We start from the raw sequence: 12315 nt of genomic DNA, 5'->3' as shown, positions 1-12315 counted from the left end.
TAATGTAAACTAGAGAGAGCTAGTTAAAGGACTGGAGAGAGCTAGAGGATGGTATGTAACTTAAGCGCCTTGCTGGCTATAATAAATTTCAAATTTGCACCTCCCCTCTCCACAGTCATGTGAGCCATTGAAGCTCTGTTCTGTGAGTTTGTCAACTGAGTATTTACCACTAAATAAAGAAACCTGTCTCTGATTTCTGCCTCTGGAAATCCTGTTTCAGGAATCTGGGAGACTGAGTCTTTTGCAACAGTATTACTATTGAAATGGGGTGTCTATTTTTATTAGGGTTCTTGTCCAGTGGATCTTGATGGATGAAGTCCAAGGATTAGTGAAGGGTATAGAAATAGAAAAGTTTATTTTAAGTTAGAGAAAGATTTAGGACAAAGCAGCCCTGCCAAAGGGAGGGGGTCCTGGAAAGAAAGTGACCTTAAAGCCTTTGGGGAATGGGCATTTAAACCTTGAGCCAGTTGTAGTAGCTCATGCTTGTAATCTCAGTATTTGGGAGGCTGAGACTGGAGGATCGCAGTTGTCGGTCAGCCTCAGCTACTTAGTGAGGCCTTTTGTGACTCAGTGAGACCCTGTTTCAAAATAAAGAATAAAAAATAGGGCTAAGGGTGTAGCTTGGAGGTAGAATGCCTCTGGATTCCATCCCCAGTATTGCAAAAACAAAAAACAAACCTTCTTGAGGTTTCCTATCTGTTCTTTTAGGGTTGGTCAAAATTGGGTTTTGAGGACATGACTTTTGCACAGTTTCAATCCTTAATTTGGACGATTATCTGTGAGCAGGCCAGGGCCCTGATTTCCAGGTGCCCCTCAGTCTCTCACCTCTCTGCTCACCTCCCCCATACTCACAGAAAGGGGGTACCAGATGGCTGCTTTAATTCTTCCTGTTCCCAGGTCCTCAAACTCGCCTCACTATAGCATGTCTTCCTTCCCTGCATTTCATTTTATTTATTTTATTTTTATTTCTTCTATTTATTTATTTATTTATTTATTTATTTATTTTTTGCAGTACTGGGGATGGAGCCCAAGGGCATTCTACCTCCAAGCTACACCCCTAGCCCTATTTTTTATTATTTATTTTGAAACAGGGTCTCACTGTGTTGCAAAGGGCTTCTCTAAGTAGCTGAGGCTGTTCACAAACCACGATTCTCCTGTCTCAGCCTCCTAAATACCGGGATTACAAGTGTGCACCACCAGACCTGGCTATCTATCTATCTGTTTATTTTTGTGGAATTAGGGATTGAACCCAAGATCATGCTACCACCCAACTACACCCTTAGCCCTATTTTATGTTTATTTGGAAACAGAGTCTCACTAGGTTGATGAGAGTCTCACTACTTTCTGAGGCTGTCCTCTTTGCCAGTATTGGAAAATGACTTTGGTATTAATATGTTGGAAAATGACTCTGGTATTAATGTATCAGAAATTAGTTTCAAGATATAAAAAGTAGTCAGGGCCTGGTTGCTGCCAGGCACTCAGGTGGCTGTTATAATGCAGAGTTCCCTCACTAAAAGTAATTAGGGAGTACACAGAAGAGTTGGGACCTAGGGCCTTCATATTTTAAAGACAGGTTTACATAATAAATAACTTATAGCAAATAGGCTAGAATTTCCCAAGAATGCAGGAGGAGGGTACAGGCCTCTGTCAAGGGGGAGCAGATACCATGTGACCCCTGACTTTGCTAATTATTCCGGTCCTAACAAAGACCTAGGCCAATACTTGCATCAAAGCAGGAAGTCTTTTGGCTGAGCAAGAATCCCATAATCATAATCCCCATAATCATAAGAAGGGGCCTGCGCAGAGTTAATGGGCGGGCTCACACCTAGGTCAGAAGATTATTGGTTGAGCAAGATGAAGGATAATGTATCTTTATAAAAACTGTTCTGTATCCAAAATGTCAATAACTTTTTTTTTTTTTTTTTTTTTTTTTTGCGGGTCTGGGGATGGAACCCAGAGGCATTTGACCTCTGAGCTACACCCCCTGCCCAATTTTTTATTCTTTATTTTGAAACCGGGTCTCACTGAGTTGCAGAGGGCCTCACTAAGTAGCTGAGGCTGTCTGCGAACCGTGATCCTCCGGTCTCAGCCTCCCAAATGCTGGGATTACAAGCGTGCGCCACCACGCCCGGCTCAACTTATTTTCAATTACTCCACCACATCCCCCTCATGCAGTGCTTTTATTCTGTTCTTTCTTTCGGCTTTTGTAATAATAAACTTGCTTAAGCTTACAGCAGAAGAGTTCTGGCTATTCTTTTCTAAAATAGCTATGAACAAGAACCCGTGGCTACACCTCACACTGGTATAGTTTTGCTGTGCCACCTTGATATCCTTGAACCTGTGACCCTCCTGCATCAACCTCCCAAGTACATGCATCACCACATCTGGCTTATTTTATTTTAATCACTATTCTTTCCACTGTACTTTTCGTATGTATGTGTTTGTGGTGCTGGGGACCTAAGCCAGGGCTTTATACATATCAGGCAAGCATTCTACCACTGATCCATATCCCCAGCTCCTCATACCATTTTTTTTTTTTTTTTTTGCAGGTCTGGGGTAGAACTCAGGGGCATTCGACCTCTGAGCTACACCCCCTGCCCTATTTTTTATTCTTTATTTTGAAACCGGGTCTCACAAAGTTGCAGAGGGCCTCACTAAGTAGCTGAGGCTGTCCGCGAACCGCAGTCCTCCAGTCTCAGCCTCCCAAATGCTGGGATTACAAGTGTGCGCCACCATGCCTGGCTTCCATACCATTCTTTCTATCTTGAGTCTGCCTGCTTCTCGTGGGTAACTTCATAGTTTCTAATTTGTCCTGTGTGTGTGTGTAGTTTCTGTTCATTTATTTTCCTGGTACTTTATATTAGTTCTGCATATTACCCCGTTAATTGGATGTTCTATTTTTCTATAAATGGAATTTTAGGTTATTTCCAGTGTTCTAGAAAGAAATCAGTCTTTTTATAACTTAGCCTTGAAAATGATATGCCATCACAAGCCTTATTATATTGTTTAGAAGTGAGTCATTAAGAGCTAGGCGTGGTGGTGCACACTTGCATTTAAGGTTCATGGCCAATCTCAGCTACTTAGTGAAGCTCTTTGCAACTCAATGAGACCGTTTCAAAATAAAAAATAAAAAATAGGGCTGTGGGGGGGTGTAGCTCGAAGGTAGAATTTTTCTGGGTTCCATCCCCAATACAAAAAAAAAAAAAAAAAAAAAGACAAAAAGATGTGAGTCATTAAGTGTAGCCCTCAAGGGGAAAAAAATTATACAAGAGTGCAACAGCCAGCAGTTAGGATCACTGGGTTCCATCTCAGAGGCTATCTCCAATAGACTAGTCCTCAGGGATATAGGAGAGCTGCCACCAACCACAGTGCCTCACATTTTTTTCTTGAAGTTAGAGCCTCTAAAAGAACTTTTCTCTTTTTCTTTTTTTTTTCTTTTTTTTTCTTTTTCTTTTTCTTTTTTGCAGTACTGGGGATAGAACCCAGGTGTATTCTACCTCCGAGCTACACTCCCAGCCCTATTTTTTATTCTTTATTTTGAAACAGGGTCTCACTGAGTTGCAAAGAGCCTCACTAAGTAGCTGAGGCTGTCCGCAAATCGTGATCCTCCTGTCTCAGTCTCCCAAATGCTGTGATTACAAGTGTGTACCACCACGCCGGGAACCACGATCCTCCGGTCTTTGCCTCCCAAATGCTGGGATTACAAGCGTGGGCCAACATGCCCAGCCTGGTGATTGATTTTATGTGTCAATCAACTGTAGTTGGATGATCTTATTAGATGCCTTGATGATAGCTGGGCATGGTGGCACACACTGGTAATCCTGGCATTCAGGAGGCTGAGACTAGACGATCGCAGTTCCCGGACAGCTTCAGCTACTTAGTGAGGCCCTTCACAACTCAGTGAGACCATGTTTCAAAATTAAAAGAAAAAGACTAAAAAATAGGGGGTGTAAACTGGATGTGGTGGCACAAGCTTGTAATCCCAGCCTTCGGGAGGCTGAGACTGGAGGATCATGGTTCACGGACAGCCTCAGCTACTTAGTGAGGCCCTCCACAACTTAGTGGGACCCTGTTTCAAAAAATATAAAGAATAAGCCGAGCGTGGTGGCGCACGCTTGTAATCCCCGCACTTGGGAGGTGGAGACAGGAGGATCACGCAGGTTCGAAGCCAGCCACGCTGGCTTAAGAGACCCTGTTTCCAAATTAAAAAAAAAAAATAGGTCTGGGAGTGTAGCCTGGAAGTAGGAGGGCTTCCAGGAACCCCAGTACCACCAAATATATATAATTAAAAAATGGGGCAGGGTGTGTCGCTTGGAGGTCAAATGCCCCTGAGTTCCATTCCCAGACCCACAAAAAAAGGGGGGGAAGCTCAGAGGTACAATGCCCCTTAGTTCCATACTCAGTATTGGAAAAAAAAACAAAAAAACAAAAAACAAAAACAAAACCAACAAAAACCCAAAAACAACAAAAAAAAGAGGCCTTGACAAATGCCTGGTGGAGATTGCAAATAACCATCAGGCATGTGGGAAGGATACAGTAGCCCATGGCTTGGGATCAGCTTTTTTGAAGGAATAAAGGAACAAGAGCATCTGTAAATAAGGAATCAGAAAAATAATTGTGCACAACCAAAAAGGCAGAGAGAGTAACTGAGCTTCCAAGGAGTGTGTCCATGTGGTTCCTTTGCAGGGTTCCTCAGGGTGCTGTTGGACCTGTTCCAAAGCCAACCTGTTGTCTTATTGATTTAAAAACATAGTAAAATGCTGCCACACTTGCTAAGAGATTGCTAACAATCCCACTCCAATCCATCCCATCCGCTGACGGAAGTTCATCATTCTCCACGCTCTGTGCAAAGGTGATGAAAAACTTCCGTTCCCACCCTAAGTGTTAGAGTCACTCAGTTCTGAATACTACGGTGACTTTGGCATTTCAGAGCAAGCCAGCATAAAATAAATCCCCTGGGTCACTGGCTTGGGGAGAAAGGTGAGCACCGCCAGCCTGGGGCACAGGCTGGTTGTGGGAGCGGGTCTGCACTGACCAGTGGGGTCAGGAGGCTCCAGGGGTGCTTGGGCCTCTGGCACTGGCACCACCCCTGCCTCGCCAGGCCTCCTCCAGCCTTGCAGCCCTGTGTGCTGTGTGCTGGGCCCCTGCAACTCTGGCTCTCACTTTCCAGTCCAGAGCAGCCACCTGCTGGTAATGTTGTTTCTGTATTATCTATTCTGTTCCATTGGTATATGTGTCTGTTTCTGTGGCAATATCTTGCTTTTTTTAAGTTAATATTGCTCTGTAGTATAATTTGAAGTCAGGAATTGTGATGCTTCCTGCATGGTTCTTATTGCTGAGAATTGTTTTGGCTATCCTAGGTCTTTTGTTTCTCCATATGCCATTTGGGACTAATTTTTCTAGCTATGTGAAGAATAACATTGGTATTTTGATAGGGTTTGCATTGAGTCTGTAGATCACTTTTGGTAGAATGGCCTTTTTTTGTGGTACTGGGGATGGAACTCAGAGGCTTATATCTTATTTGGAAACAGGGTCTCATTAAGTTGCAGAGTGTCTCACTAAGTAGCTTGTGGGGAGCCATTAAGGCTTTCCCCTTTAAGAACACTTCTGACTGTCCTTTGCCCAGAGCCAATAAGGTTTGGGGTCATGGAAAGTTCAACGTCTGAGAGAAGCTCAGGTGGAATTGATTGCTTTGACCGTTAAGCGCACAGGTGGTGACGGCACAAGCTTGATTGGTTTGACCGTTACATGCGTAGGTGGTGACGTCACGAGGGTTGGTTGACCGGGAGTGGTATAAATAGGACGAGAGTGATAAAACCAGGATCGGTCAGTAGAGATATCGACCCAGGAGTGTACTGCCGATCCTTCCATGAGAGAATAAAGTATTCTATGAATAAAATTCATTGAATAAAATTCTTTTCATCCTCACTCCTCTCTTCGGAACCCGTACTTTTGCCGGCTGGCTCCGGCAGTAGCTGAGGCTGGCCGCAAACCTGTGATCCTCCTGTTTCAGCCTTGCAAGTACTGGGATTACAAGCATGGGCTACCACACCTGGATTTCTCCATCAATTTTGAATGATATCTTTGCTGTATATAGCAATCTTTGTTGGAAGTTGTTTCCTTCCAGGTTCTGGAGGGTTCCTTCTAGTTTCTCCTGTTTTTCATGACTTGGTTTGCGAAGTTGGGTGACTTTTATTGTTTTGCCCATAAATGTCACCTTAATTTTGTTCTTGCTGTATTTACGATTCTTTCCTTGGCCTCTATGTTAGTCATTTTGATTATTATGTGGCATGGGGGAGTCCTTCTTTCATCCTTTTTATTTTTATTGTGGTATTGGGGATGGAATCCAGGGGCATTCTATCTCCTAGCTATACCTCCTTTATTCTTTATTTTGAAACAGGGTCCCCCTAAGTTGTGGAGGGCCTAAGTAGCTGAGACTGGGAGAGAACCTGTGTTCCTCCTGTCTCAGCTTCCTAAGTACTTGGATTAAAGCGTGCTCCACAACGCCCGGCTTTCATCTTGTCTTAATGGTATTCTGAGTGTTTCTTGTACATGGATGTCCAAGACTTTTTCTATGTTTAGGAAATTCTCTGAGGTCATTTCTCTGAAGAGGTTTATCATATCCTTGGTTTGTATTTCTAGATCTTATTCAATGCCTTTTATATGTAAGGATGTTTTATATTGTTCCTTTTCTTTGTGATACTGGAAATTGAACCCAGGAGCATTCTACCTCTGAGCTTCAACCCCAGCCCTATTTTTTATTCTTTATTTTGAAACAGGGTCTCACTAAGTTGCAGAGGGCCTCACTAAGTAGCTGAGGCTGGCCATGAACCTGTGATCCTCCTGTCTCAACCTCCAAAGTTAGGATTACAAGTGTGCACCTTGAATGTTTAGTTTGTGTTGTTGTGTTGTCTTCTTTATATTGTTGATTGTGTTTTCAGTTTTTTTTTTTTTTTTTTGTAGTACTGGGGATGGAACCCTTCTACCTCCGGGATACATTCCCAGACCTATTTTATATTTTTTATTTGGAAACAGGGTCTCTTAAGCCAGTAAGGCTGGCTTTGAACCTTTGCAATCCTCCTGTCTCCACCTCCCAAGCGCGGGGATTACAAGCATGCAGCCACCACTCCCAGTGTGTTTTCAGTTTTGAATAAATTGTCTTCCAAGAGTGATACTTTGTTTTCCAAGTAGGCTAGCCTGCCAGAGGTGGTGGTCGTAGTCAGTCTTCTTCCTCCTCCTCCTCCTCCTCCTCCTCCTCCTCCTCCTCCTCCTCCTCCTCCTCCTCTTCTTCTTCTTCTTCTTCTTCTTCTTCTTCTTCTTCTTCTTCTTCTCCTTCCTCTTCTTCCTCTTCTTCTTCCTCCTCCTCCTCCTCCTCTTCTTCTTCCTCTTCTTCCTCCTCTTCCTCTTCTTCCTCCTCTTCCTCCTCTTCCTCCTCTTCCTCTCCTCCTCCTCCTCCTCCTCCTCCTCCTCCTTCTCCTTCTCCTTCTCCTTCTGTGGTATTGAGGATAGAACCTAGGGGCATTCTACCTCTGAGGTACACCTTCAGCCCTATTTTTTATTCTTTATTTTGAAACAGAGCCTCACTGAGTTGCAGAGGACCTCACTAAGTAGATGAAGCTGTCCATGAACTGCAGTACTTCTGTCTCAGCCTTCCAAATGCTGGGATTACAAGTATGTGCCACCATGCCCGGCCCCATCCCTATTTTTAATTTTTATTTTGAAACAGTGTCTTGCTAGGTTAATGAGTCTCACTATTTTCTGAGGTTGTCCTCAAACCTGAGATTTTCTTTTCTCAGTCTCCCAAGTACTTGTATTACAAGCATGTGCCATCACCGCCAGCTTATTTTTATTCTTTTTTATTTATTTTATTTTATTTTTTGTTTTGGTGGTACTGGGGTTCCTGGAAACCCTTCTATTTCCAGGCTACACTCCCAGACCTATTTTATATATTTTTTATTTGGAAACAGGGTCTCTTAAGCCAGCAAGGCTGGCTTCGAACCTGTGCAATCCTCCTGTCTCCACCTCTCAAGCGTGGGAATTACAAGCGTGTGTCATCACGCCTGGCATATTCTTTATTTTGAAACAAGGTCTCATTAACTTCACTAAGTAGCTGCGACTGGCCATGAACCTGCATTCTCCTGTCTTAGCCACCCAAGTACTGGGATTATAATCCTGCCCCACCATACCCAGTTATAGTTGGTTTCTGTACCAGTATTGGGAAATGGCTTCAAAATGTATTAATGTGCCAGTATTGGAAAAGGTCTTTAAAATATATGAATGTGCCAGTATTGGGAAATGGTCTCAAAATGTATCAATAACATCGGTATTAGAAAGCCAGAAGCTTCAGACAGGAAAAGGGCTGCAGAGTTCCAGGCACCAAGGGGGGTTAGCAAGAGAATAGAGGAGAACCAGGGTCTTTTACATTTCTAAGAGAAGCTAACTTCTGTCAAGGAAGTAGGGGGATGGCTCATGAGGAAGCCTTAGGGTCCTTTATATTTTAAAGATAAATGACCTTCTCAAGGATGTGGGAGGATGCTGTGAGCCTCCAAAAGATCCCAGACTCTGATAATCAACTAACACATTTTGGGGTGTAACGAAAGACTTGGGGTTTGTGCTGGACACAGGGCAGGTCTACAGGAAGGAATCCCTACATCAAAAGACCAGCTCTGGAGAAAGGGCAGATCTAATCTGGTCAAAAGACTGGGTATAAAATCTCCTGGGTCCAGAAAAACCTTGGGTAACTTCTTTTCAAGTCACCCCCCATACTATCTCTGGTATAGGGCTTTATTAAACTCTGTCCTATATTTCAATCTTTGTAATAATAAACTCATTTAAGCTTTCAGCAAGCGTTTGGACTAGTGTTTTCTATACATAGCTCAGAACAAGAACCTGTGGCTACACCTCACTGTAACAGTTTCAGGAGCCCAACAAGGCCCCTGAAACACATCCACTGAAACAGTTTCGCCACCATTACAGTTTCTATTTCTGTCTTTAAATAATTTATTGACTTCCGGGAAGATGGTGACAGAGGAAAGCGGCACTTACAAGTCCCGCTAACAATCGAACTCTATTACCACAAAACCAGCACCTTTCAGAGCTAGAAAACACCACCAGCAAAGAAATAAAAACTGTAAATACAAGGGACAGAGAAAAAGAGGGCTGGAAAAACAAGACACCAGAAAGAAACCAGCCCGAAGTGCCGTGGCCACTGCGGCATGGAGCAGCCGGAGTCGCGGCACTAAGCGGCCGGAGCCGCAGTGCGGAGCAGCGTGGCCTACATCTTCCCTAGCAGCACCAGGCTCCAGAGAGAAGGGAAACTCAGAACGGAGCTCAAATCCAGAGAGGAGGTACAACGGCCTCACGGCCTAGGATGCAGCAGCAGCGACTTACTGCCGGCGGCAGCGGCAAATTCACCAGACGGCTCTAGACCAACACACTCAACCAGCCACCAGGCGCCAGAGAGGAGAGGTGACCAGCGAGCCAAGGTGAGCCGCTGCTGAACAGCCGGGCGGCAGTCAGCAGTTTTTTCGGCGCAAGGAGCGTCTAAAGCTCCCAAGGGCCGGGATCAGCACACCCCGCAGGGACTCAGTGGAGCTCAAAACCAGAAAAGAACTATGCCAACCTCATGGCCGAGGACACAACAGCAGCGCCTTACTGCCGGCAGCAGCGGCAAATTCACCAGACGACTGAAGACCAACGCACTCAACCAGCCACCAGGCTCCAGAGAGGAGGGGTGGACAGCGAGCCGAGGTGAGCAAGTGCTGAACAGTCAGGCGGCAGTCAGCAGTTTTGTCAGCGCAGGGAACATCTAAGATCCCAAGGGCCGAACACAGCACACCTGGCAGGGACTCAGAGCGGAGCTCAAAACCAGAGAAGAAATACGCCGCATCATGGCCGAGGGCGTGGCAGTGGTGCCATATTGCCAGTGGCGGCAGCAGCGAATCTACCGAGTTCATTACAGCTCCATCAGGTCTCTCAACAACCGTGAGTCAAATTGCGGCCCCTAGGGGAGAAATCCCAGTACTTTACTCCCAGGGACTTGCGCAGATAGTCTCCCTGGGTCGGAGATTTTAGCAGTGCAACCCAATGGGGGAGTGGCGGTGGCAGAGATATCACACCATAGTCACAACTCCCCGCTGGAGAACGCCCAGCTTGGCACCCCACACGGTCTGGGCAGCCTCGATTGACTCCCTGGGTCTGAGACTTTGTGATACAACCCAGTAAAGGAGTAGCGGTGACTGAGATACCACAGACTCGAGATCCAGAGCATCTTAAGTGAACTCGTAGTGACCCAGGGAAGAACCCAGAGAAGGCACAAACTTCTGAAATCATCAGAAAGAGGAATAACAATGGAGCAATGAATGCCCACAACCCTACAACATCAGAATCTGATTAACACAGAAATCCAAAGATCTCTAGAAGATCAAATCAGGAAAATAACTTTAGAAATAATAGAGGACTTTTGAAAAGAATTCAGAGAGAGTCAAAAAGAGATAAAGGATGCAATCATTGAAATAAAGGCCTCAATTCAAAGTATAAAAGATTTTTACAAAGAAAATTATAAAACACTGAAAAAAGAAATCGAAGAAGATCTTAGAAGATGGAAAGACCTTCCATGTTCATGGATTGGCAAAATAAATATCATTAAAATGGCCATCCTCCCAAAAGTGATCTACAGATTTAATGCAATGCCCATTAAACTACCAAGATCATTCCTCACAGACATAGAAAAATCAGTCCTTAAATTTATCTGGAATAACAAAAAGCCCAGAATAGCCAAGGTAGTTCTCAGCAACAAAAACCACGCAGGAGGAATTACAATTCCTGACTTTAAACTATACTACAAAGTCATTGTAATAAAACAGCATGGTACTGGCAAAAGAACAGATATATAGACCAGTGGAGCAGAATAGAAGACCCAGAAACAAGTCCATACACTTTCAGCCAATTGATTTTTGACAAAGGGGCCAAAAACACACACTGGAAAAAAGATAGCCTCTTCAACAGATGGTGTTGGCAAAACTGGTTAACCATATGCAGAAAATTGGATATTAATCCTACTTTTTCACTCTGTACAAAAGTCAACTCATAATGGATCAAAGACTTGGAAATTAAACCAGAGACCTTGAAGCTCCTTGAAGAGGGCATAGGTCCAACACTGCAACACATAGGTACAGACAAACATTTCCTCAACAAGACCCCAAAGGCACAACAAATTAAAAGGAGAATCAATACATGGGATTGCATGAAACTGAAGAGCTTCTGTTCAGCAAAGGAAACTATCAAGAACCTCAATCGAGAGCCAACAGAATGGGAGAAGATTTTTGCCACCTACACCACCGATAGAGGACTAATATCTAGAATATACAGAGAACTCATGAAACTCAACACTAAGAAAACAAAGCATCCAATAACAAAATGGGCAAATGAACTAAATAGATACTTCACAAAAGAAGAAATTCAAATGGCCAATAAATGCATGAAAAAATGCTCAACATCACTGGCAATCAGAGAGATGCAAATCAAAACTATCCTGAGATTCCACCTAACTCCAACTAGAATGGCAATCATTCAAAACACAAACAACAACAGATGCTGGCGAGGATGTGGAGAAGTGGGAACTCTAAGACATTGTTGGTGGGATTGCAAATTAGTGCAACCACTTTGGAAAACAGTATGGAGAAGCCGGGCGTGGTGGTGCACGCTTGTAATCCCTGCGCTTGGGAGGCAGAGACAGGAGGATCGCGCAGGTTCGAAGCTAGCCCCGCGCGCTGGCTTAGGAGACCCTGTTTCCAAATAAAAATGTCAAAATAGGTCTGGGAGTGTAGCCTGGAGATAGAAGGGCTTCCAGGAACCCTAGTACCACCAAAAAAAAAAAAAAAAAAAAAAAAAAAGAAAAAAAAAGAAAAAGAAAACAGTATGGAGAATCCTCAGAAGAATGGGAACAAATCTACCATTTGATCCAGCAATACCACTGTTGGGTGTCTACCCAAAAGAAAAGAAACCAAACTACCAAACTAATGCATGTGTATCTATGTTCATAGCTGCACAATTCACCATAGCCAAACTATGGAACCAGCCAAGATGTCCATCAACAGATGAATGGATTACAAAACTGTGGGATATGTACAAAATGGAATATTACTCAGCCATCAAAAAAAACTCAATTACATCATTTTCAGGGAAATGGATGGAACTGGAGGACATTATGCTAAGTGAGAGTAGTCAGCCACAAAAAATAAGAAATCAGATGCTTTCCCTAATATGTGAGAGTTAGGGAGAAATGGGTCTTAGGAAAAACTCTTGAGAGAGGAA

General features: G+C 43.9%; 1 pseudogene across 1 annotated transcript; it reads right to left on the bottom strand.

Moving 5' to 3' along the window:
- Window positions 1–1727: 1727 nt before the first annotated feature.
- Window positions 1728–4925, bottom strand: LOC308274897 (lysosomal enzyme trafficking factor-like; annotated as a pseudogene). Its single transcript has 2 exons — window positions 4467–4925; window positions 1728–1825 (listed from the first exon to the last, which is right to left on the bottom strand). The product of its transcript is annotated as a lysosomal enzyme trafficking factor-like (transcript).
- Window positions 4926–12315: the final 7390 nt, after the last annotated feature.

Source organism: Muscardinus avellanarius, assembly GCF_963383645.1.
Source record: "Muscardinus avellanarius genome assembly, chromosome: 1".
Classification (NCBI taxonomy): Eukaryota; Metazoa; Chordata; class Mammalia; order Rodentia; family Gliridae; genus Muscardinus; species Muscardinus avellanarius.
The sequence above is the reverse complement of the archived record's forward strand: the minus strand, read 5'-3'. Positions and strand labels throughout refer to the sequence as shown.